Source organism: Pelobates fuscus, chromosome 2 (assembly GCF_036172605.1).
Source record: "Pelobates fuscus isolate aPelFus1 chromosome 2, aPelFus1.pri, whole genome shotgun sequence".
In the NCBI taxonomy this organism is placed as follows: domain Eukaryota; kingdom Metazoa; phylum Chordata; class Amphibia; order Anura; family Pelobatidae; genus Pelobates; species Pelobates fuscus.
The window spans coordinates 206,609,586-206,637,233 of NC_086318.1; positions in this window are offsets into that span (position 1 = coordinate 206,609,586).

Below are 27,648 nucleotides of genomic sequence, written 5' to 3' on the forward strand. Positions count from 1 at the left end.
CTTCCCTATTAGGGATTAAACCCATCTGATCTGAATGTAAAAGATCAGGCAACAGTACTTGCATTCTCATGACCAGGACTTTGGTGAAAACTTGACATCGACATTCAAAAGTGAAATCGGTTGATAGCTAAGGCACACTTCAGGATCCTTTTCAGGTTTTAAGACAACAGTGATTGTGGGTGCCAAGGACTCATTGTGCAATACACCTCTGTCCATCAACTTATTCAAGGCTGTTGTCAATCTAGGCAGCTGGAGATTGAAAAACATCTTAAAGTAGCCAAGGGAGAAACCATCTGTCTTCCAATCAATCTCTGTAGACAGTTTCGACCTGTGATCTTTTATGATGTGATTTGAGAGTAGCGATTAGGTAGTTCAAATTAACCAATTGTTGCGCAGCTTCTTTCTTCTTCTTGGTGGCTATTCTTCACAAACATCCCGATAAGATGCTTTTCTGTGCCTACCGTAACACAATTGGTGATATATCTTTGGGAGCGTTCTCAGTGAAATATAGGTCCAAAGCCTGTGTCATTTATTCTTTGACATTCAAATCCATCAACAGCACTTAATTTAAACTCCATGTCAACACAGTTGGTTTGGACAGAGGGGATTCCATGTTTATCTGCACAGGTCCATGATCTAACCAACTGGAGGAATTGATTACTGATTTTCAAATGAGTGAGGCCTTTCTGCTGTATCAAAAGGTATTGCATTTGGGCATACTGATTATGTATGGACGAGGGGTGCATGTAATCTTTACTAGTGGGATTACCTTCCCTCCAACAATCTACCAATCGTAGCTCTCTGAGAGCATTGCGGATGGCATGAATATTCTGCTGGAGGATACTACTATTACCCATGGAGAAATCCATAATAGGATCCAAGGGAACAAGAGAACCCTCCACAAATCATTTCAGCTTCATCAATGTCTTACAAAATAATTTGATTGCGGTGGGGGGCATAAATGGCTGCCAATGTGTAAAGTTTGTTGGTGACCGTTCCTTTTACAAACAGGTACCTGCCCTCTGTCCCTACAACATTTTTGTCCTTGAAACTGCAACACCACTGCAAGCAAAATGGCTACACCTGCCTTACCTGTGGATGGATGATTGCTAAAGCAGTTAACTGGTTATTTCCTATTTCTCAGTTGCGGTGCTGTGCCTTGCAGGAAATTTGTTTCTTGTAGTAAGGACAGAGAGATACATCACATTCTAAGCTCTCTAAGGACATGTGATGTGCATTCTGGAGCATCCAGTCCCTACAGTTAAGAGTTAAGACGTTGCATGATGCTGCATTGTAAGACATTTAAAAATAATGTTTAATACTAAGCTAGTCATGTATTCAGTTTGCTATCACACACAGCACACTCTGCTCGCAGTAAAAGATAATTTTGAATCTAGGTGATAATTTTGGATCTAGGTCCACAACCCCGAGTTGGTAAGGGCAAAATAAAGAAAAGAAAAAAAAAGGGAAGAGGACAGAACACACATCACACACAGGTATACCCACACCAGGGAAGAAGGGAGATGAGGAAGGGTCTCCCAGCCATATGCCACCCCACAAGGTAGAGTGGGAGGCAGCAGTGTGATCAGTGGCATCACAAGTGGGTTGCTGGGGGTGCGGACTGCACCAGGGTGCATCACAGGGGATGGAGGTGGGGTGACACCACACATGGCCATTCATAGTTGAGTCAACAATTAGCATTCATACCAAGGAAGGAAGAAAGGAAGGAAGAAAGGAAGGAAGGAAGAAAATAAAGGAATAACAAGATGAAAAGAATTCTCCCTCCAGGAATAAAATATGTCCACAACAGTCCCCTGAGCAACAGTGGGTCCCTGAGTGGTAATGAAGGCCATTGATTCCCTGCCCAGGAAAACCAGTCCAGATGAACAGGTCAGCACCTTACCACCTAAAGTTGGCACGCAAATGGATGTGGGGAGCATGGCTATATTCCCCACCATTAGACCTGTCTGACTTAGATCAAGGTGACTAAAAAATATTGTCCAAAAACAGAAATCAGTGTAATAAACATTCAAATACCAAACATTCTATTCCAGCATAATAGAAAAAAGTTGACCCTCCACCATGCCTCTATACCACCATGCTGTCTCCCAGTACATCCCATCATCCCACCAATCTACCCAATGTCCAGGTCCTCCATCTGGTGCAGCATCTCTAAGAACATGGAACCTTGTCTAGAGAATGCATTATGCGTGGCCATTGTCCTGTCCGACAGGCTTTGCGCGGTACCCTCCAGGTCCTGCAGATAAATTGCCTGTGGCACAACCTCCTCTAGTACAGTGCCTTGCAAAAGTATTCACCCCCTTGGCATTTTTCGTGTTTTGTTGCCTCACAACCTGGAACTAACATGGATTGTTTGAGGATTTGCATCATTTAATTTACAGAACATGCCCACAACTTTGAAGATTTTTTTTTTTTTATTATTGTGAAGCAAACAATAAATAGGACAAAATAACAGAAAAGGTCAATGTGCATAAGTATTCACCCCCCTAAAGTCAATACTTTGTAGAGCAACCTTTTGCGGCAATCACAGCTCCAAGTTGCTTTGGATAAGTCTCTATGAGCTTACCACACCTACCACTGGGATTTTTGCCCATTCCTCCTTGCAAAACTACTCCAGCTCCTTCAAGTTGGATGGTTTGCGCTTGTGAACAGCAATCTTTAAGTCTGACCACAGATTTTCTATTGGAATGGGGTCTGGGCTTTGACTAAGCCATTCCAACACATTTACATGTTTCCCCTTAAACCACTCAAGTGTTGCTTTAGCAATGTGTTTGGGGTCATTGTCCTGCTGGAAGGTGAACCTCCATCCTAGCCTCAAACCACACACAGAGTGGTACAGGTTTTGCTCAAGAATATCCCTGTGTTTAGCACCATCCATCTTTCCCTCAACTCTGACCAATTTCCCAGTCCCGGCTGCTGAAAAACATCCCCACTGCATGATGCTGCCACCACTATGTTTCACTGTGGGGATGGTGTTCTTTGGGTGATGTGATGTGTTGGGTTTGCGCCAGACATAGCGTTTTCTTTGATGGCCAAAAAGTTCAACTTTAGTCTCATCAGACCAGAGCACCTTCCTCCATACATTTTGGGAGTCTCCCACATGCCTTTTTGCAAACTCAAATGTGCCATTTCATTTTTTGCTGAAAGTAATGGCTTTCTTCTGGCCACTCTGCCATAAAGCCCAACTCTACGGAGCGTACGGCTTATTTTCGTCCTATGTACAGATACTCCAGTCTCTGCTGTGGAACTCTGCAGCTCCTCCAGGGTTACCTTAGGTCTCTGTGCTGCCTCTGATTAATGCCCTCCTTGCCCGGTCCATGAGTTTTGGTGGACGGCCGTCTCTTGGCAGGTTTGCTGTTGTGCCATGTTCTTTCCATTTGGTTATGATAGATTTGATGGTGATCATCAAAGATTTGGATATTTTTTTATAACCTAAACCTGACTTGTACTTCTCAACAACATTGACCCTTACTTGTTTGGAGAGTTCCTTGGTCTTCATGGCTGTGTTTGGTTAGTGGTGCCTCTTGCTTAGGTGTTGCAGCCTCTGGGGCCTTTCAGAAAAGGTGTGTGTGTGTGTGTGTATGTAATTACAGATCATGTGACACTTAGATTGCACACAGGTGGACATCATTTCACTAATTATGGGCTTCATAACAAAGGGGGTGAATACATGCGTACATGCCAATTTTCTGTTTTCTATTTCTAAAAAAAAGTTGTATATGTTTTTCTAATTTCACTTCACCAACTTACACTATTGTGTTCTGATCCATCACATAAAATTCAGATTAATAAAACATTGAACTTAAGGCTGTAATGAAACAAAATAGGTAAAAAGTCAAGGGGTAGATACTTTTGCAAAGCACTGTAACATAGCCATTTAGTCTCTCATTGTGTAATTCAGCATGGTTGTGAGTATGTGCAGATCCTGCTTAGTGGCCATGGAGGATGTTAGAGAGTGTATGTCTTCACTATTTCTGTCCATTATGTCCTACACAGACTTTGCAGGGAATATTGCAGCTCCATGCCTCATGACTAACCCCAGATGGTATCTGAAGAAAGCCGTCCATGGGGCTGGTGTGAGCTTTGAGTTGAGCCTAGGGCACCTGGGGATGGACAGGCTGTCAAGTTCTCCCCATCTGGAATGCATTTGCTTACTTTAATACTTATTAGAAGCTGATTTTGAACAATGTGGAATGGAGCACTCTGATTAAGCAGCCATCTCAGTTGGAGCCCAAGCCACGCCCCCTAGGCAAATAATTTAAACGTATGCATGCTTCAGTTTAATCACTGCTTAAAATTGCTCTCAGCATTTACATTCAATAATCTATACAGCTATAAACTGAAAAAGCACAATAGATGCAAATAAAACAAATATTGAGCAAAACTTTTTTTTATCACTTTCTATAAATCACCTTTCACTGCAAATTTTTAAGGGGAAATTTATCTTCCATTTGTTCCATCTGATGGCTGTTGATTCATCAGGTTGTTAAAAATATGTTACAAAAAAGAGGGGTAATATACGGCACTAACTCTAAAGGCAGCAAGTCTATAGTATGGATACCCTAACAATCCAAAATGAGAGGTGAAAAAAAAAAATTAAAAGGGAACAGGCTACGCCAAATATGAATGTTGACTAAACAAGTGTATAAACACAATATATCATTCTAAAATAGCTTAAATAAGAATATGGTATAAAAGTCCCACATAGAAAGTTCTCACGGACTAATATAAAACCTGCTGGAAATAATATTATTGGATGTCAATCTGTTGTCCACCTTGCTGAATAAATAATCAGGTCTTTTAGTAGAGATGAGTTGTTTTCTTAAAGTTGTTCCATATGAAATAGAAACACAAAAATACACCAATAAAGTAACCCAGAGGTAAAATTGCATCTCAAACAGGTAGTCCAAATACCATTTCATGTGGGAATACTGTACATACTGGCTTGTTGTCACTACAGGCTTCTTATTGTTATCCTGGTGCTTACTAGAAAAAAAAATATTCTGGAACTGTCCATTGAAGTATACTAGTCTGATAGTTTGATATTTTCATTTTTGTAACCTTCTATGTGATAAACACAGTGTAAGATTATTTTATCAGAGCTCTCCAGATAAAAAATAAAAGTCAAATGGATTTTCTTCTGAACAAATTAAATGTACTGTTCTGAACTCTCAGATGATTAGGTATTTTCTGTCATGTAGACAGTCTGTGCTGTAATTTACACAACTACAATTAAGGTCATACCGGCACAGAATTTGTAGTAGAAAAATGCAGGACAAATATGATAAGAACAGAATGAAAAATATATATATTTTTTAAATTTGCTTTTTTTTTCTTCATTTAATTTATTTTCAGCTTAGTAGCTAGCAAAGACTTTAGGTTGATCCTGGTGTACTACTATTATACAGCAAATCATTCAAAGAGCAGTAAATAATAAAGGGCAATCCAGATGTGGACCCATTGCTCACGGTGCCTAGAGGGATATTGGCTCTATCTCACTTATGATAGTTACATAGTTACATAGCTGAAAATAGACTTGCATCCATCAAGTTCAGCCTTCCTCACATTTGTTTTTTGCTGTTGATCAATGATACCTTACAAGGTTGAAACGATCGTCTGTGGTTGTCGTATTTCTTGTGCAGAGGGAACTTGTTGGCATTTCGGATCTGGACTGCCTGCAAGGGTGGGACCAGTCTGATATGCTTCAGATATGTTCTCTCTCTAATGGCCCAAGTTCAGCTAAAACCAGCTTGAGCTCTGAACTAGGACCCACCAAAGGGCAGTGTCATGGGTGGCAGTAAGGAGACCGGGACCCCTGAGTGCCTGTTGATGATGATGGGAGTCACAGCATGGAAATGGACTATCAGGGCACGGTGCATGGTAACCACACACCCCCTGGTGTTGAGCACCAGCGTTTGTGCGGCCACATACAAGGACCCTAATGCAGCTTCTGTGGATACAGGAGCAGATGAAAATATGCACACCTCCCAAGAACTGGATAGGGAGGCTCTGCAGCAGAAATGTATCCAGTACTAGAAACAAGGCAAGACTAGAACAGGCACCAAGATTAGACAAGACAAGAAGAACCCAGAACCGGAGCAGGACAGAAAGCAGAACCCAGAACATGAAGGGCTATTAAGGGATAATATTTAGGAATTCATTGGGAAGAACTTTGTTATTAGCAATAAACAGCATGGTTTTATGAAACATAGGTCATGTCAAACTAACCTAATTGCATTCTACGAAAAAGAAGAGGTATAGATCAGGGTGTTGGCAGTGGATGTGATCTACTTGGATTTTGCCAAGGCATTTGATATGGTTCCTCACAATAGGTTAGTCTTCAAACTAAAAAAAAATGGTCTAGATGATTATTCTTGTTCTTGGGTAGAACATTGGCTTAGGATAGAGTACAACAAGTTGTCATTAATGGTAATTTTTCAGGCTGGACAATAGTGGTAAGTGGTGTCCCTCAGGGTTCTGTTTTGGCACCCCTTCTATTTAACATATTTATAAATGATCTTTAAATAGGCATTGAAATCCATGTTTCAGTGTTTGCAGATGAAACAAAACTTGTAAAGTAACAAAATGTGAGCAGGATATTGCTTTGCTGCAGAGGGATTTGGATAGATTGGGGGACTGGGCACTAAAATGGCAGATGAAATTTAACGTAGAGAAATAAAAGTTATGCACTTCGGGGTCAAGAATGCACAAGCAACTTACACCCTAGATGGCAGTGAATTAGGGATAACCACACATGAGAAAAGGATTTGGGAATTGTCATAGACAACAAATTAGGTAGCAATATGTAAATTTGCAGTTGCTAAGGCCAGTAAGGTTTTGTCATGTATAAATAGGAGCATAAATTCTCGGCATGAAAATATAATTTTGTCCCCCCTACCCCACCCTTTTCCCCTGTCACCCATTACCTCTAACAGATTTGTTTAACCAGTCTTTACCTGGTATGTTGGTGCACCATCTGTCCTATGGTACACTGAGATAGTCATATTGACCCTTTTTAGGTAGCTATTCAAAGGTTTTTTCCTTCGTGAGTACTGAGATTAGACCCCACCAATAGGCAGTGGTGTATCCTGGTTTTGTGCTGCCCTAGGCAGGACAAAACTCCGGCGCCCCCCAACCTCCCCTCCCGCCCACACACGCGTACCCCACCCAACCCTTCCCCCCGCCCCGCCTTCTAAATACACACACACACACATTCACTGACAGATACGCATACACTAGCTAACAGAAACACACACTCACTGACACACACAGACACACACTCACTCACTAGCAGACACATACTAGCATACACACACACACTCACTGACACACACACTCACAGGCAAACACACACACAAACAAACACTCACTAGCAGACACACACTAGCAGACACACACACACTCACAGGCAAACACACTCACAGGCAAACACACACCCACTTACAGACACACACTCACACACTAGCAGACACACACACACTTACAGGCAAACGCACTCACACAGTCAGACACACACACACAGTCAGACACACACACACACACACTAACAGACACACACTCACTCACTAGCAGACACACACACTAACAGACACACACTCACTCACTAGCAGACACACACTAGCAGACACACACACTCACTAACAGACACACTCACACTCACTAACAGACACACACACACTCACTAACCGACACACACACACTAACAGACACACACACACACACACTCACTAACAGACATACACACACTGACACATTTTTTTTTATTTGTTTAACCCCATCCCCCCCACCAGCCTCCTTACCTTTGGGAATGCTGGGGGAGGTTCTCTTTCTCCCTGGTGGTCCAGTGGCTGCTGGGTGGGCAGGCTGCTGGGCGGGCAGCTGGCGAGGGAGCACTTCCCCTGAGCACTCTGCTCAGCTCCCTCGCGCGCCACAGAGTGAGGCTGGGAGCAGGAATATGACGTCATATTCCGGCTCCCAGCCTCACTCTGCGGTGCGCGAGGGAGCTGAGCAGACAGCTCATAGGAAGTGCTCCCTCGCCAGCCACCCGCCAGCGCCCAGCAGCCCGCACGCCCGGCCAGCAGGTCAGTTAGCCGCAAGGCTAACAAGGCATTTGCCGGCAGCGTTTTTTGCCTTGTTTGCCTCGCGGCTAAAACGTCCCTGCCTGTAGGTACATATAGCTCACCTGTACTTTAGCTGTAAATGTTATATATTTATATATTTATATACACACACACAAATAGCAAAGGCTTGCACTCCTGGTCACTTGTAGTAATGCCCAGTGCTGGTCTGGCAAGTCATGTAGAAACAGCAAAAAGAACCGCGCTCCAGGGACTTGTATTAAATGAATAAAACTTAGCTTTAATTTATTCCATTAAAGATGTCAATGTTTCAGCTCCAACATGGAGCTTTCATCAGGTATCAGGTTGTTTGTCCTGATGAAAGCTCAATGAAGTGTTGTTCTTTTTGAGATATATATATCTCAAAATATATATATTGAGATAAATATATATCTCAAAAAGAACAACACTTCATTATACAGGGAGTGCAGAATTATTAGGCAAATTAGTATTTTGACCACATCATCCTCTTTATGCATGTTGTCTTACTCCAAGCTGTATAGGCCCGAAAGCCTACTACCAATTAAGCATATTAGGTGATGTGCATCTCTGTAATGAGAAGGGGTGTGGTCTAATGACATCAACACCCTATATCAGGTGTGCATAATTATTAGGCAACTTCCTTTCCTTTGGCAAAATGGGTCAAAAGAAGGACTTGACAGGCTCAGAAAAGTCAAAAATAGTGAGATATCTTGCAGAGGGATGCAGCACTCTTAAAATTGCAAAGCTTCTGAAGCGTGATCATCGAACAATCAAGCGTTTCATTCAAAATAGTCAACAGGGTCGCAAGAAGCGTGTGTAAAAACCAAGGCGCAAAATAACTGCCCATGAACTGAGAAAAGTCAAGCGTGCAGCTGCCAAGATGCCACTTGCCACCAGTTTGGCCATATTTCAGAGCTGCAACATCACTGGAGTGCCCAAAAGCACAAGGTGTGCAATACTCAGAGACATGGCCAAGGTAAGAAAGGCTGAAAGACGACCACCACTGAACAAGACACACAAGCTGAAACGTCAAGACTGGGCCAAGAAATATCTCAAGACTGATTTTTCTAAGGTTTTATGGACTGATGAAATGAGAGTGAGTCTTGATGGGCCAGATGGATGGGCCCGTGGCTGGATTGGTAAAGGGCAGAGAGCTCCAGTCCGACTCAGAAGCCAGCAAGGTGGAGGTGGAGTACTGGTTTGGGCTGGTATCATCAAAGATGAGCTTGTGGGGCCTTTTCGGGTTGAGGATGGAGTCAAGCTCAACTCCCAGTCCTACTGCCAGTTTCTGGAAGACACCTTCTTCAAGCAGTGGTACAGGAAGAAGTCTGCATCCTTCAAGAAAAACATGATTTTCATGCAGGACAATGCTCCATCACACGCGTCCAAGTACTCCACAGCGTGGCTGGCAAGAAAGGGTATAAAAGAAGAAAATCTAATGACATGGCCTCCTTGTTCACCTGATCTGAACCCCATTGAGAACCTGTGGTCCATCATCAAATGTGAGATTTACAAGGAGGGAAAACAGTACACATCTCTGAACAGTCTGGGAGGCTGTGGTTGCTTCTGCATGCAATGTTGATGGTGAACAGAACACTGACAGAATCCATGGATGGCAGGCTTTTGAGTGTCCTTGCAAAGAAAGGTGGCTATATTGGTCACTGATTTGTTTTTGTTTTGTTTTTGAATGTCAGAAATGTATATTTGTGAATGTTGAGATGTTATATTGGTTTCACTGGTAAAAATAAATAATTGAAATGGGTATATATATATATTTTTTTTTATATATTTGTTTTTTGTTAAGTTGCCTAATAATTATGCACAGTAATAGTCACCTGCACACACAGATATCCCCCTAAAATAGCTAAAACTAAAAACAAACTAAAAACTACTTCCAAAAATATTCAGCTTTGATATTAATGAGTTTTTTGGGTTCATTGAGAACATGGTTGTTGTTCAATAATAAAATGAATCCTCAAAAATACAACTTGCCTAATAATTCTGCACTCCCTGTATATATATAGCCAAAAGTACAAGATAGCACTCCAGGGACTTCCAAGTTGAATTAATAAAATTTAGCTTTTATTAGCTCAAAATAAAAATCAACCGGATCAGGATCTGATGAAAGTCTGTGATACAGACTGAAACGTTGATTTTTATTTTGTTTGCTGATAAGCACCGGGCAAGTACATCAAGGAAGGTGGAGTGCATTACTATTTTTGTTTTTAAATATATATATATATATATATATATATATATATATATATATATAATATATATATATTAAAAATAATCACTAAATACATTTTTTTTTTTTAATTATATACCGGTTTTAATTTGTTCTTACTGTATTTTGATAATAATATACATATATATTAAATTTAAAATACATTTAGAATGACTGGCCAAAATTAGGGTTCAATTTAGTTTTTTGCATTTTTCACGCACAACAAATATGTACTCTAATTTTGGCCAGTGTTTGTGATTAAGTGGCTACTAAAAAAGACTGGACATACCCCATTTGTAATACCTTGGGATGTCTACTTTTGCAAATAGTATACCATCATGGGAGTAATTTTTATTTCTGGGCTACAATTTGGCCTCAAATGCAACATAACCAGTCTGGCAAATTTCAATGTGTATAAACTGAAAAAATTTAATGTTCTATATTTGACCCTGTAACTTTCCAAAACACCATTAAATGGGAAGGCTGGCAGCCTTAGGCCTAGAGGGCAAATCCAGTCAAGTGGCCCATTGCACCAAAAGGAGAGTAAAAACCTTTCCCATGTGATTGAAAGGGGGGCAGTCACCTAAACACACACCCACACAGACAGACACACTCTTACAGGCATACTGACACACACAGACAGACAGACATACTGGCACATACAGACAGACATACTGACACACACACACACACACACACACATACACTTTTCACTTTTAAAGCCAGTTTCCTACCTTTGCAGGTACCTTTCCAGGGGTCCAGTGTGCTGGCTAGGGTGCTTGGGAGTTGGGGTTTGGCTCTGCTTGCTGGCTCTGCCTATCTCCCGCACGGCTAATTGTTCCTGTGGGAGAAAGTGACTCACGGTCTACGTTTGCTTCCATGCTGCTGTAAAGGAGCCCGGTCGCGCTGTTAAAGAGTCACACCCCCTTAGTGTGTGGGCCCCAGTGCAACCTCAATACCTGTACCGCGGGCCCATGGCGGGGAGCCAGGGGCATAACTAGGGACCTCTGGGTCCCTCTGCAAGTATTAAAGTAGGGCCTCCTTGTCATTCAATCTTGTGCATATTTTCGCTCCTCATCACTCCCCATTAAGCAAAACACATGGTTGAAGTGAGTGTGGTTTCTTTGTGTGATTGTACTGTTGATGAGTGAGTGTTGCATGTATGTGTATAGTTGAATGAGTTGATTGTGTGAGGTTGGCTGAGTGTGATTGTATTTGTGGGAGGAGATTGAGAGAAGAGATAGAGAGTGCCAGAGAAGGCAGAGAGGGAGGGAGAGCGGCACACAGAGAGAAGGAGAGAGAGAGACAGAGAACCAAAAGAAGACAGAGCTACACATGTAAAGAAATAGAGAGACAGAAAGGGGGGGAGAGAGAGAGCGAAACAAGGAAAGGAGAGCCAGAGACAGCTAGAAAACTACAGAGAGACAGAGAGTGACACAAGGAAAAGAGAGCCTGAGACAGCTAGAAAACTATAGAGACAGAGAGTGACACAAGGAAAGGAGAGCCAGAGACAGCTTGAAAACTATAGAGAGACAGAGAGTGACACAAGGAAAGGAGAGACTGAGACAGCTAAAAAACTAGAGAGAGACAGAAAGGAGACAGCCTCATATGTGTGCACTTACCTTGATCCTGTGTGCCACTGCTGCAGGCTGGGACAGGGATTTCTGTGGGCCTTAGGTCTGCTGGGCTTGCTCTGTGCTCACCTGTGCAGTCATCCTGGGAACTGAGGGAGGGACCCTGCAGGCAGCTCGGCCAGAACTCCGCCTAGGAAGAGGTAAGGGGAAGGTATTGAGTTGCGGCATGTGAGTTAGATGTGCCTCCGCGGCACACACAAATAGTGAAGATAGCTGGATCATCGATATGACCCCATTCTGCCCTTACTGAGGTTACTGGCCAATCAGTGAGGCAGGATAATTGCTATTTAGCATAGCAATATGCTAAATAGCAGTTTTGCAAGGGGAGCCGGATCCTGCCAGCAGGGGTTTACAGAGCAGCCAGGCCCGATAGTTCAGCCACTAGGGGGAACATATTTATTTTTTTGTGGATGTGGGCGGCCCTGGATTTACGGCGGCCTGGGGGGCAATTGGCTCCCTGCCCCCGGCCCAGCCTGCCCCTGGTGGTTAGAAGGGTGAACCATTTGGTGCTTTAGACTTCTGCAGTAAGGTTTTGCCTCCTTTAATTTAGCCCACGGCTACCTCCATTTACCTTTCACATTTGTCTATCAACACATTACTCACCTTTTCTTGTAAATATGCAGATAATCCTATATGTATGTATTTTTTTTAGTTTAATATACCTTTAATAAAGTTATTTTCAATCTTAAAAAAAAAAATCTGCAGCCCATTTAGTTGTATACATTTATCCACCTTAACAGTTTCACTTGCAGTATTAGATTTGCTCGTACACTGGTTCAAGCCCAATCTTTTAGGATTGCAGATTTAGTGACTAACGTCCGTTAATTTTTCATTAACCTGTCACAAAGCAGATTTTCCAAAAAGCACATCCTTAATCTACTTCTTCAAGAAAGTATTTGTAGTATATCATAGAAATGAATAAAACTCTATTGAGCCATTTATTTATTTCAAGACGTTAATTGAAATTATAAAAGAAAAAGAAAAGAAAAACGTTTGTAGTGTATTTAAAATATATCCTCATGTGCAGGGATATATACAGTATATGAATAAAATCTTCTTACTTCCAGGGAGTGACTTGGAGTGCAGGAGGAGCACGTGTAGGTAGTCTCTTCTGCTCTACTTTGTCAGCCAATTCTTGAACATTAAGTCTATGCTGAAGAATTGATTGACAGATTAAATAAATTCTCATTTTAAACCTGCTAGCAAAGAAAAGAGCACAAGTTATAAATAGAATTACATTCTTTAAGGTAGATATGTCCAAGTTGCTGTCCGGGCCTGGGTGGCGAGGGAGGCAGGGCACCCATTACTTTACTGTGCTCTAACTGCACATGTCCCTTGCATGCCCAGTAGTGATGCCGATGCTGGGATGACACCATATGCAGGGGACACTGCAGGGCACACGAGGGAGCTGTGCATAAATAGCACAGTATGTAGTGGTCTCCCTGTCTCCCTCGCTACCCGAGTGGCAACTGCCAACTGGGATGCGTTTTAAGTGGTACAGGGCTGCATGTGGCTCTTGGGCCACGAGTTGGACATGCCTGCTGTAGAGGAATGCATTTCCAAACAGTACAGGCAGTTTAAATGGATCATTTTATGTTTACAGTCAGGGAGGGGGGAGGAGTGAATGGACTCCACCATATCACTGTCAGCATTACATTAGCAGTCCAGAGATTGATAAAAATTGCAAAAAACTTTTTAAATAACTTTTTTTGAAAAATGGGATTTAACTGTATTTACTATATACTTAAATACAGACATTCCTTTTAAATTCTGTTGAAATTTTTGCAAACACTGCTACTAGTAATGTCATCAGGGTTCTTACAAATACCTCTAATACCTACAAATACGTTTTGACCATTTTATATACCAATTATTGTTACATCTACTGTATGTGAGAAAGCTTGCATTTTTGGTTTTATGCTAAATTGCAGATCATACGTGAAATATTATAAGATAAAGGACACTGTATAATGTCTAAAGCTGTTTGTTTCCCATATATTATTATGAAGGAGGAACAAATATGTGACAAATAAACATTGTGTCAATTTTCATCTTTATATTTTTAAGTTTCTTTGTAAAGCAATTTATACATAAAAGTGTTGTTATTATATGTTTTATATGCCAGCTATGCATCCTTGTTTCAAATGAAAGTTATGCTATAGTGTTTTAATCAAAAAGTGCTTGGTGGTGAATGGGGTTAAACAAGCTTCTTTCTACACCTCTACTGTAGCACTCTCTTGCTCTCGTTCTTCTAGTCATTGCCGCTTAGTTTGATGAAACACAATATATAAGCCATGTTGCTTATTTACTGCCCTTTAATTGACTGGGTTTTGAAATGTGTGTGTCCTGTACGATAACATCAAGTGCTTGCTGCTAATAAGGACGCAGCGAAAATATAAGTGTTATGTTTTTAAGTTTAAGCATAAATTTCTAATCCACGCGGCTCATTAATACACTAAAGTGTAAGAGTATTAATTTAGACTAGTTAAAATCCATGCATGTCCATCAGTAGCTTAAAAAATATAGAAGATAGTTTTACAGCAAACGCTAATTCTCCCTTTCTTGTGTTTCATAACAGTTACTTGCACTCTACAACTATTATCATAAGAGATCGCTGGTTTTGATGAGATTCATTTGTACTCCAATATTTGCTTTTCTAAACTGTTGAATGGAAGAGCAACGCAGAACAACAGAACAGTTTATTTATATGGCCTGTGTAATTTAATTAACAGAAACTTGTAGCATGAAGAATAAACCTGGACTCACGCATCAATAAGTAAAGAGTACCCTGGATGAGTTGCATGTTCATTTTCTGTAAGTGCTGCATCAAATATGGTAATGATTACAGCTAATAGATGTGATTTATTTTCCAGAAAGCTGTCTCTATGTACATTAGCATCAAATGTGATTACAGTTATTGTACTTTATTTGCTTCAAAATAAATTGAATCTTTTCATGTGGAAAAAAGCCTCTCAATTTCATATAATTTGTTTGACTACATTTTTTCTGATTTCAATGTGGATGCAGTTTTTCAAAGTTGTTTTGCTGATGCCATACAGTGAATTTATAGAAAATATAAAGAGTTTGAATTAGGGGTTTGAAAATTTAAATTTTGAAATTTACTTAAACATTAAAGGTTTTGGTCAATGGCATAGGAATCTAAACTGGCATAGAACTCCTGACTTTGTGCACCGAACAGGGCTGGTGCAAGGACTTTTGACTACACAGGTGAAAATGCAATTTGCCACCTCCCCCCCCCCCCCCCCCCCACAAAAAAAAATCTTCACCTGTGTGTCATGTAACCACCCTTTTGAATTTCTTACTCCCATTAGTGTTTTATATCCTATCTTTTGAATATTTTACCCATTTTTTCTCCTTTGTGTGTCTTACAACCCTTTGCTGTATTTTATCCCTCATGTGTCTCTTACAACCCCCATTTGTGTATCTTTTACTTCCCCAGCCCCTTTGTCTGTCTCTTTCTTACCCCCAGCTCCTTTGTGTGGCTCTTTCTCCGCAACACCTTGGTGAGTCTCTCTCCCCCTGCCCATTTGTATGTCTATTTTTCCTCCCAGCTCCTTTGTGTGTCTCTTTCTTCCCCCAGCTCCTTTGTGTGTCTCTTTCTCCCCCCATAGCCCATCTGTGTTTCTATTTGTCCCCCCTCAGTCCCTCTGTGTGTCTCTTTGCCACCCCTCTTTGTGGCTTAGTCCCCACTCAGCCCCTTTCAGTTTCTCTTTGTGCCTCTCTGTGCACCTCTCTGTGCACCCCATCCCTCCTGCACCTTTCAATGTCCCCCTCCCCCTATACCTTTCATTGCCCCACCTCCTCTCCTGTGGCTTTCAGTTATTGTCCCCCTCCCATAATTCTTATTGTCCCCATCTCCTCTTGTAACTCTTATTGTCCCCCTCCTGTAACTCATATTGTGCCTGAGTTGTCAGGCAGTCAACAAAACTGAAAATAAGTTTTTTTTAAAGTTATAAATTACTTTTTTAATAATATAATATTCATGTGTTTTAAATGCACACTATATTATAAGTCAATTAAAGCATGCCATTAATATATTATACATATATGTAACAGATCCCAATACCTCAGCTGAGTATATCTGTGACAAATCTCCCAAGACCCAAGCACAGAAGTGATTATAGTGAATATAGCTCCCAATCCCCCAAACATGAGCCAAGACTTCATGAAGGGGTAAACTGTCTGTCTAGCCCAGGCTCAATTGCCCGCTTTTATACAGTACAAAGACACAAAAAAACACGTGCATGACACTCCCATTAACACACCCACAAAATGTCCCCAAAATGCCATGTCACCATGACTAAGTCAACATGACAATTTACAGAAAACACACAAAAATACATAATTTGCCTTATGAAAGCCCCATAGTTTATACATCCCCAGATAGCCTGGATCTGAGCGCCCAACATATCCGAAAAGCCCTCAGATCCCACGAACACAGCCAAATCGCCACCAGGGTGAAGTTTTGACTGACTGCTCGTGAGGCACCTGCCCAAAATAGTTCCACAGTTTTAGAGGTAGCGGTCGGTCATGTTCGGGAGTTCCAAAACATATGAAAAGGCGAATGATTCCCCTGGCTCATTGGTAGCGTTTGTTCATGAGGTCCATCCGAACAAACCTACCGAACAGCACTCTCCTGACTTGCCACGAACAGAAGCAGGTGTTTGCACCGTCGAGTGTCCACCTCGTAATGTCTTACGCTTAATGACACAAGCAATTTTTGCATTTTTTGCTGTTTGCATTCAACTGCAATTTGCATTTTACTAATTTATTGCACTGCCACATATTATATACTGTTTTTTAAAGGACAGAAAGGGCTCTAATTTGATGTAACACACACACACACACACATACACACATATATATATATATATATATATATATATATATATATATATAAATGCTTATTTATTATAACAAAAATACAGAAAAATCCCCCCCCCCCCCCAATTTTTTTTATTTTTTTTTACAGTTTTAGCAATAATAATGTGTGCATAATTAGTGCAGGTTAAGGAAAGTAATTAAAAATAAATTCATTTAGTTGTTCTGATTTACAGAATATTTAATGTGTCTGGGATTTTAAGTTTGTTTTGGTAGTTACAGGTAACAAAGCACAAGAAGTAAAATAAACTTTTAATGTGGAGCGATTTTAGAATTTGTTATGTTTGTCTTGTAAGCTCAATAGCCATAAAAGAAAACAAAATTGCCACACGAAAGTATATATTTATATAAGGTAGACATCACAGGCTATTTACCTAAGGTTGTGTTGACACTTTCTATGTAGCCATTTCACCGCCAATCTCTACTAAATATTGGAGAAAAATTGTGGTTTTTTTTTTGGCACACAAACTTATAACAAAGAACTTCTCATGTGTATTTTGTAAAGTTGGCGTGTGCTATTTTTTGTTCAGCTACATCTGCTGAGTACAACGATACCCCCATTGTATGTCTTTGGCACTATTTTGTGAAGCTACAGTGCCATATAGGAGACCTGTCCTTTTCAGTATTTACAGCAGAATTTTGAGAGATGGATTTAATGGGCCTATAATTCAATTTGGGGTATTATAGCAGTTTGACTGTTCTAAAAAACACAAAGGCCTACCATTTGTAAATGTAGATACTCCAGGATATCTCAAATGGTCCATATTTTGCCTTAACATGCCCCCATTTTTTCACAATATATGCCAAAGTATGCGGTAAAAAATTATTTTGGTTATTTTTTACCTTACGGATTAAATTTTTGCTGGGCATTTTGTATATTTCATATGTGCCACTAAGTTCAAACCCCCCAAATTATGCTCAACTAAGTCTTCTGAGTAAAACAATATGCCCAATATATGACCTAGACACTATTTTACAGTGCTGTAATAGAGACGTGACAAGTTCAGGTTTTTAAAGGAACACTATAGTCACCTAAATTACTTTAGCTAAATAAAGCAGTTTTAGTGTATAGATCATTCCCCTGCAATTTCACTGCTCAATTCACTGTCATTTAGGAGTTAAATCACTTTGTTTCTGTTTATGCAGCCCTAGCCACACCTCCCCTGGCTATGATTGACAGAGCCTGCATGAAAAAAACAACTGGTTTCACTTTCAAACAGATGTAATTTACCTTAAATAATTGTATCTCAATCTCTAAATTGAACTTTAATCACATACAGGGGGCTCTTGCAGGGTCTAGCAAGCTATTAACATAGCAGGGGATAAGAAAATCTTCATTAAACAGAACTTGCAATAAAGAAAGCCTAAATAGGGCTCTCTTTACAGGAAGTGTTTATGGAAGGCTGTGCAAGTCACATGCAGGGAGGTGTGACTAGGGTTCATAAACAAAGGGATTTAACTCCTAAATGGAGGATTGAGCAGTGAGGCTGCAGGGGCATGTTCTATACACCAAAACTGCTTCATTAAGCTAAAGTTGTTCAGGTGACTATAGTGTCCCTTTAACCCCTTAAGGACCAAACTTTTGGAATAAAAGGGAATCATGACATGTCACACATGTCATGTGTCCTTAAGGGGTTAAGTGTGAATTTTCTTGCAGGGTTTTGATGCGTCCGTGTCCCACTTTGGAGCACTTATGCAGGCTACATGTTACAACTACACCATAAAGGCATACCATTTCTTAACCCCTTAAGGACACATGACGTGTGTGACACGTCATGATTCCCTTTTATTCCAGAAGTTTGGTCCTTAAGGGGTTAAAGAACACATCCCAGGGTATTTCAAAAGGCATATTTTGAATCTTAGCGTGGGATAATCTTTCCGCAAGCTTATACAAAGTGTAGTGGTAGTAAGCGTTTTTTCTGCCTTTTTGACACACAAAGTGATTTGCACAGTATATTTTGACAACCGTATGAGTGCTACGACTGTATAATACTACATATGTTGCTCAGCTATGTTGTCTGAGTACAGCAATACCCCTGTATGTACCTTTGCCAGGTATATGTGGATTTTGAAGGGGCACATTTGAGACGCAGCCATTCCGTTTTTTTCTAACTTTGAAGTTTTATGCTGTGTCCATGTTCCATTTTGGAGTAGTTTAGATGGTTGGTTATCGAAACTTCCCCACAAACATATACTATTTATTAAAGAATACACCTTAGGGTACTTCAAAAGGCATATTTTGAACCTTAGCGTGGGATCATTTTTTCTCTAGTTTGTTCCAGGTGTAATGATAATGAGCATTTTTAAATGTATTTTGTTTTACTTTTTTAAACTATTTTTTTGCCTATTCATTTTTTTTAAACTTTCTTAAACTTTCTAAAAACTTTTATTTTTTTACAGATTTAACATTTGTATATGCTTTTTTTTTTACCATTAACCCCTAATTAGCAGTAAGCAGCACTAACGGTGAATTCCCCAATTTCCCATAACTCCCACCCACCCCAGCTAGCAAAATATATAATTTTAAAATATTGAAATTAATGAATTAAATAAATTGAACCCCTGGGGGTTAAAAAAAAAAAAAAGGTTATCCCTAAGGGGTTAAAAAAAAAGAATACTGTGATCTGTATTTTGATCACTGTAGATAGTTATCCACTGGCAGGGAAGGGGTTAATATTTATTAGGACTGCGTAAAAGAGGGTGGGAATTTTTTTACTTTTTAAAGAAATGTTATTAAAACATTGTTTTTTTACTTTTTTAAACTTTTATTAACATTAACCCCTAGTTAGCCTAACACCAAATTCCCCAATTCCCCACTAACTTCCACCCACCCCAGCTAGTTAAATATACCATTTTAATGAGGGTAACAAAAAATGAAAGTTGACCCTCAGCTGTTAAAAAAAAAAAAAATCAGATCACAGTAAAATGTATACCCTGCCAATTGATCACTATAGTCACAGGGGCAGCGCGATCCGGTGCTCCCGATCTGCCTCTAATACAGAGGCAGACCGGAGCACAGTTAATCCCGCGAACGCCGCATTCGCGGCGTTCTGGGGTTAATTTTAACGCATGACGGACCCAGTCAGTCACTGTCCTGAAGGTGTTAAGAGGTTAATCCGAATCCATTTTGGAGAAACTAAAATTAGAGTCCAATTCATGTCAATGTGAGCTATCAGTGAAAATAATAGAAAAACTTGATTTTCACTGAATCAGTTTATTGTTACTATTTCTTATTATTTTTAATATTATCATCTGTACCTGTGGTTTATCATTGTAATTTTATGTACTTGCATTTTTGTACTGCCATTTCCTGTGAATGTATTCCATCAATAATGTATGCACATATTGTTCATCTCTTTAACAAATGTTTAAACAGCAAATGGCTGTTTCCCTTTTCCTTGCCCCTCCTAGCAGTAAATACCTTCTATTCATGTCCATCCCATTCAATTCAATACTAGTTAAAAGTAAAAAAAAAAAATATCAGATAGACTTTATTTTAACTAAGCACTCAAGGTCAAAATAGATGAATGGTGTGGTTTCGACGGGTGGTGCCCAGGAGGCATCAGTAAACCAAATGCGAGGTACCAAATAGGGATGAGACAAACTTGTAGTAAAGGAAAGCCAAGGTCAGGAGCAAGTAGTGCTGGTTCAGAAATTGTATAACTGGCAGGTAGGTCAAGGATCAGATATCAACAAAATTCAAAGAAATGTGCACACTGAGGATCACAGTATAACTGAGATAAGGGTTGGCTGTAATTATATAGGGGAGAGGTATCCTCCTCTCCTATGCTATTGGTTTAATTGATTAGCCCCCTTAAGAGAAAACAATTGATTTTCCCCTTTAAGAGGCTTTCTTTCAGGCACACGCATGCTTGGGGTCTTGTTGTGTTGTGGAGTTTCCACCTCCACAAGAGGAGCTTCTTGTGGGCTGCAACGTGATAGAGAGAGCCGAATCACCTCATCAATGTGCCGCAGGGATATTGGCTAGTTGTCTCTGTGGTGAGCACGCTGGTGTCCCCGGCGTGTACTGAGCGGTAGTGAGAAGATGCTGAATGAGACGCAGTAAGGGACCCCCAGGTAAGTGTAATCATGACAATGAACTGAGAGAATTTTCTAAGTCAGCAATGCTTTCAAATCTGCTACTGTGGCTTTAAATTTGAATTCACATATAAATAAATAACCCTTTGTGTGCTTTAAAAAAAATCTAAAGTTAAATCTGTTCCTTGGTCTAAGATGTAAATTATTAACCCCTTCAATACCCAAATTATTGGGACACTATAGTCACCAGAACAACTACAGCTTATTGCATTTGTTCTGGTGAGCAGAGTTCAGAGAAAATGCAGCCTAGTGATAACTCCGCTGGCCACTCCTCAGATGGCTGCTAAAGCTGCTTCCTTGGGCAGTGCTGCACAGTAAGCAGCACTGTCATTCCGTGTCTCTACCCTCTGCATGCAGATACTGAACTTTCCTCATAGAGATGCATTGATTCAATTCATCTCTATGCAGGGCCGGCGCCACCGTTAGGCGAACTAGACATTCGCCTAGGGCGCCGGACATCTGGGGGGGCCCACCGGGATGTTTCCTGTTGTCTCTTCCTGTCTGGGGCCGCAGCACTGTGAGAGCGGCTCTTGAGCAGCCCCCAGCGCCGTGCGGATCCTCAAGGCGCCCGAAGGTGGGGACGCCGAGAGGATCCATGTCACAGTATGGCAGAGCAGGTACCTTCTTACCTTGATGACAGGTGCCTGCTCTACCATCAAATGCCGGTGCCCGGAGGAGAGGGGGGCGGAGCAGGAAGGTGGCGAGGGAGGCTGTTCTTGCAGCCCTTTGTAATGTCAGTGAGTGAGTGTAGGTCTGTCAGTGATTGTGTGTGTATATGTCAGTGTGTGTCTGTCTGTGTGTGTCTGTCTGTGTGTGTCTGTCTGTGTGTGTCTGTCAGTGAGTAAGTGTAGGTCTGTCAGTGAGTGTGTGTGTGTGTATGTTAGTGAGCGAGTGTATGTATGTCAGTGAGTTTCTGTGTGTGTGTGTGTGTGTGTATGTGTGTGTCTGTCTGTCAATGAGTGAGTGTATGTCAGTGAGTGTGTGTCAGTGAGTGTCTGTAAGTGAGTTAGTGAAATGAGGGCAAAATGGCTCTTTGCCTAGGGTGGAAGAAATCCCTGCGCCGGCCCTGTCTCTATAAGGAGATGCTGATTGGCCAGGGTTCAGACCACCACTTCTCTTCTGATCATGTCAGCAGACAGAGGCAGTTTAGGGCAGAGCCAGCAGCTTTAGACTTGAATACAAGTAAGATTCGACTATATTTAGGGTTGCAAGAGGGGCCAGGGGGGCTAGATGGGGGTTTGAATACTATAGGGCAGGAATAGGCAACCTTTGACACTGCAGATGTTGTGGAGTACATGCAAGATGATGCTTTGCCAGCATTAATGGCTGTAAAAGGATTATGGGAGATGTAGTCCAAAACATCTGGAGTGCCAAAGGTTGCCTGTCCCTGCTATAGGGTGTATACATGTTTGTGTTCGTGACCCTATGGTGCTCCTTTAAGTATAAATGCTCTTACATTCACATATTTTGCAATAAACTGTACAAAAAAGATGGTTTGCATCTTTCTCAAAAGGGAACAAATGTTCTCAGTGAGCAGTTCAGAGGTTTTGCTAGGATGTATTTAAACTAGGAGGGGGGGGCAAAAGGGTGATAAAACATCAATCCAATTGTCCCCCAAAACAAGGACAGAAGGTGCCTGTAGCAAGTGTGTTAAAAAATGATAAGCTTAGAGTCATGTCTACAAATGCTCGCAGTTTAGGGAATAAGATTCATGAACTTGTGGCAATAATGGCAACTGATAGTGTAGATTTAGTCGCTGTTACTGAGACATGGTATAATGAGAAAAATGACTGGGACATAGCAATACCAGGGTACTCTTTATATAGAAAAGACAGGGAAGGCAAGAAAGGGGGAGGGGTGGCCCTGTATGTAAAGGATAGCATAAAATCTAGCCTAATAAAGGATAGTGAGGCGAACATAGAGTCCGTTTGGGTTACGTTAGAATTTGGTAATCACACAGTAACTCGTGTAGGTGTGATTTATAGGCCCCCAGGACAAATTGAAGAGTTAGATAATCTACTAGTTGAAGAAATAGCTAAAATGACAATGAAGGGGGAAGTTATCATCATGGGTGACTTTAATCTTCCTGATGTGAATTGGAAAACAAAAATAGCTACTTGTGCCAGGAGCACACATATTCTAAACTCCCTACTGGGATTGTCTCTAAAACAAGTCATTGAGGAGCCAACTCGTAAAGAGGCCATACTAGATTTAGTGTTAACAAATGGAGATTTGGTATCAGATATTACTGTAGGTGAAAGTTTAGGATCCAGTGATCATCAGTCAGTGTGGTTTAATATAAGAACAGTGACTGAGTCACACCACACAAAAACAAAAGTTTTAGACTTTAGAAAAATAGACTTTTCTAAAATTAGAATATGTGTAGAGGAGTCATTATCAGACTGGAGCAATTTAAATGGAGTCCAAAAGAAATGGGATTATTTAAAAGTTGCACTACTGAAGGCAACAGAAAATTGCATTAGGCTTGTCAGTAAAAGCAAAAAATTCAAGAAACCACTGTGGTACTCCGCAGATGTGGCCAAAATAGTAAAAAACAAAAAGTTAGCATTTAGTAATTATAAAAAAAACCAGAGTGAGGAAGACAGAATGACCTATAAGATTAGGCAGAAAGAGGCTAAACAAGTTATAAGAGCTTCCAAATCACACACAGAAGAGAAAATAGCACAGTCAGTAAAAAAGGGGGACAAAACTTTTTTTAGATATATAAATGAGAAAAGAAAAGTAAAACAAGGATTAGTCAGATTAAAAACAAAAGAAGGAAGGTATGTAGATGAGGATAAAGGTCTAGCTGACTGCCTCAATGAATATTTTTGTTCGGTATTTACAGATGAAAATGAAGGAAAGGGACCTCAGTTAAGAAAAAGGATAAATGAGTCATTTATTACACGTGGGTTTACAGAGGAAGAGGTTCTATTTCAACTGTCAAAAGTAAAGACAAATAAGTCAATGGGACCTGATGGAATACACCCAAAGCTATTAAAAGAGCTTAGTGGTGTACTAGCAAAACCATTAACAGATTTATTTAACCAATCATTGATAACAGGAGTAGTCCCAGAAGATTGGAAGTTAGCGAATGTTGTGCCCATTCACAAGAAAGGTAATAGGGAGGAGTCGGGCAACTATAGGCCAGTAAGCCTTACTTCAGTAGTGGGGAAAGTGATGGAAACCATGTTAAAGGATAGGATTGTTGAACATCTAAAAACACATGGATTTCAAGATCAGAGACAACATGGGTTTACTTCAGGGAGATCATGCCAAACTAATCTTATTGATTTTTTTGATTGGGTAACTAAAATTATAGATCAGGGTGGTGCAGTAGACATTGCTTACCTAGATTTCAGTAAGGCTTTTGACACTGTTGCACATAGAAGGCTTATCAATAAACTACAATCTTTGAGTTTGGATTCCAATATTGTTGAATGGGTAAGGCAGTGGCTGAGTGACAGGCAACAGAGGGTTGTAGTCAATGGAGTATATTCGAAGCTTGGGCTTGTCACCAGTGGGGTACCTCAGGGATCTGTACTTGGACCCATTCTCTTTAATATTTTTATTAGTGATATTGCAGAAGGTCTTGATGGTAAGGTGTGTCTTTTTGCGGATGATACTAAGATATGTAACAGGGTTGATGTTCCAGGAGGGATAAGCCAAATGGAAAATGATTTAGGTAAACTAGAAAAATGGTCAGAGTTGTGGCAACTGACATTTAATGTGGATAAGTGCAAGATAATGCATCTTGGACGTAAAAACCCAAGGGCAGAGTACAGAATATTTGATAGAGTCCTAACCTCAACATCTGAGGAAAGGGATTTAGGGGTGATTATTTCTGATGACTTAAAGGTAGGCAGACAATGTAATAGAGCAGCAGGAAATGCTAGCAGAATGCTTGGTTGTATAGGGAGAGGTATTAGCAGTAGAAAGAGGGAAGTGCTCATGCCATTGTACAGAACACTGGTGAGACCTCACTTGGAGTACTGTACACAGTACTGGAGACCCTATCTTCAAAAGGATATTGATACCTTAGAGAGAGTTCAAAGAAGGGCTACTAAACTGGTTCATGGATTGCAGGATAAAACTTACCAGGAAAGGTTAAAGGATCTTAACATGTATAGCTTGGAGGAAAGACGAGACAGGGGGGATATGATAGAAACATTTAAATACATAAAGGGAATCAACACAGTAAAGGAGGAGACTATATTTAAAAGAAGAAAAACTACCACAACAAGAGGACATAGTCTTAAATTAGAGGGACAAAGGTTTAAAAATAATATCAGGAAGTATTACTTTACTGAGAGGGTAGTGGATGCATGGAATAGCCTTCCAGCTGAAGTGGTAGAGGTTAACACAGTAAAGGAGTTTAAGCATGGGTGAGATAGGCATAAGGCTATCCTAACTATAAGATAAGCCATGGGACTAATGAAAGTATTTAGAAAACTGGGCAGACTAGATGGGCCGAATGGTTCTTATCTGCCGTCACATTCTATGTTTCTATGTTTCTATGTATGTAAATGCATATTCTAGTTATGATTACCAGCCTGTAAATCAGGGGTGGGGAATCTCCGGCCCTCCAGATGTTTTAGACTACATCTCCCTTGATGCTTTGCCAACATTATGGCTGTAAGAGCATTATAGGAAATGTAGTCCCAAACGTCTGGAGGGCTGAAGGTTTCTCTACCTCTGCTGTAAATGAACACAATGTTTTCCAATGTATCACAGTTTTCTTTTTTGGTTTTATTTGTGCAATTCACAGCCTGAAGAAGTCTGTATGAAGAAACATGGCATGATCATGTTGCTCGTTAACTGGATTGCGTGAAGTTATTAATGATATGTGTCTTTTTAACATAGGACATGTTTTTAATTATCTATAAATAGTGTGATACCAAGTTTCATGCTGACTTTCCACTGGGAGTTTTATAAAGAAAATTTGAGATTGATATATACACCTTTTTGATTTAGTGCTTTGTTAGTGCAATACATAAAAAAATATTTTTGGTCTATTTCACCTAAAAAAGTGCTATACTATGTAGTTTTTTTTATTCCTCATTAAGTTGGCTGTATATCTTTATACTTTGTATTTTGTACTCTGAGTATCAGGAATGGGGACTCCTCTGAGAAACCAATCATTAATTGTGCTAAGTATCCAATTTCCAACATTCTTTGGGTGTTAGGTGTTGAGAAGCCACTAGTCACTGATATAATGCCTGTTGTACATTGATGAAAATGTAAGTCCACCCACACTTTAAAACAGTACAGGAAGTTTCAATGGTTAATATTATTAACCAGTATTTACTGTATGTGAGCATTATGCTTAGATGCAGATATAATATCTACATTTATTTGCCAGGTAGTCCATGCAAATACCTGAATAAGTAAGAAATTAAAATTATGTCAATTTGCTAAATTATGTTTAAGTCTGTCTGCAAATCAATTTCACAAAATAACTTTGTTAAGATAGGTTTAGATGCTAGCAAAACATGCTAGATTGTGAAGGAATTAAATTTTTCCACCAACTAAAGAACTAATAATCCAAAATACATGGACAAAAGAGTATTATAATTAATAGAGTAAAAGAAGTAAGCATGGCACTAAAAATTATTTCAATTAAATTGATATACAAAGCTGCATCTTACAATCTCTAAAAGCTCAAAACACACAGTAATTAGACGTGTACGATTTGTTTTGTTCCGAATGTACATTTGTATGAATTTCATGCCATTCGGACATTCTGATGCTTACGAATGTCCGAAGTCCCGAAGCACCGTTGTTCTGAAGTGATGAAGTTCAGTAGTTTGAAAGTGCTGAAGCTCCGAAGCGCCGAAGTGATTCAGAAAAGTGGCAAAACAAGAGCGAGGGAGGGAAAATTACGTGAATGATGACAGGAATCTTGACCAATAAGCGAATTCCTTTTGTGCAATGACGTCATATCCGGTAAGAGTCACGTTGCGGCTGCCAGCGGACCCTGAAGGACGTGCGAGTACTTTGCTCTATTGTCGCCTGGCATGGGATTTTTGATCGCTGCATCAGACAAACTGCATCATAACTGCATCAGACAAACATCCTTAGCCAATTATTACATAGGATATATAAAGTAGACATGTGTAATTCGTTTCATTCTGAATGTACATATACATGTTCATGTATATGAATTTCATGTTATTCGGACATTTGGATGCTCACGAATGTCCGAAGTGCTGACATCCCGAAGCACCAAAGTTCCGAAGTGACACCGTTCGGCAGTTCCGAAGTGCCGAACCGAACCAAATGCCATTGGTCCGAATTGCCAAAGCAGACAAATTGTTTTACTTATCCGAATTTCCGAACCGAACCAATTTTTTTGCCCATGCACATTCCTGATAGTAATACAAAACAAAACAAACAAAAAATAAAGTCTTTAAGATTTTTTTATTTTTTTTAACTTGTGGAAAATGTTATTTCCTGCTGATTAAAAACAGCAGCAGGTGGGTAAACCCTCTTTATTTAAAGACACAGCACACTTTATGAAGAATATTTGTACATTATCTTACGTTAAATGATTGTAGTAACAAAAATGTAGTAAATATCTAACCAAATCAGTTAAATGTAATTATTTTGTAAAATTGCATCAATTAGTGTGCAATAAAACCTACAAAAGAACCAGTGTCACTAAGAT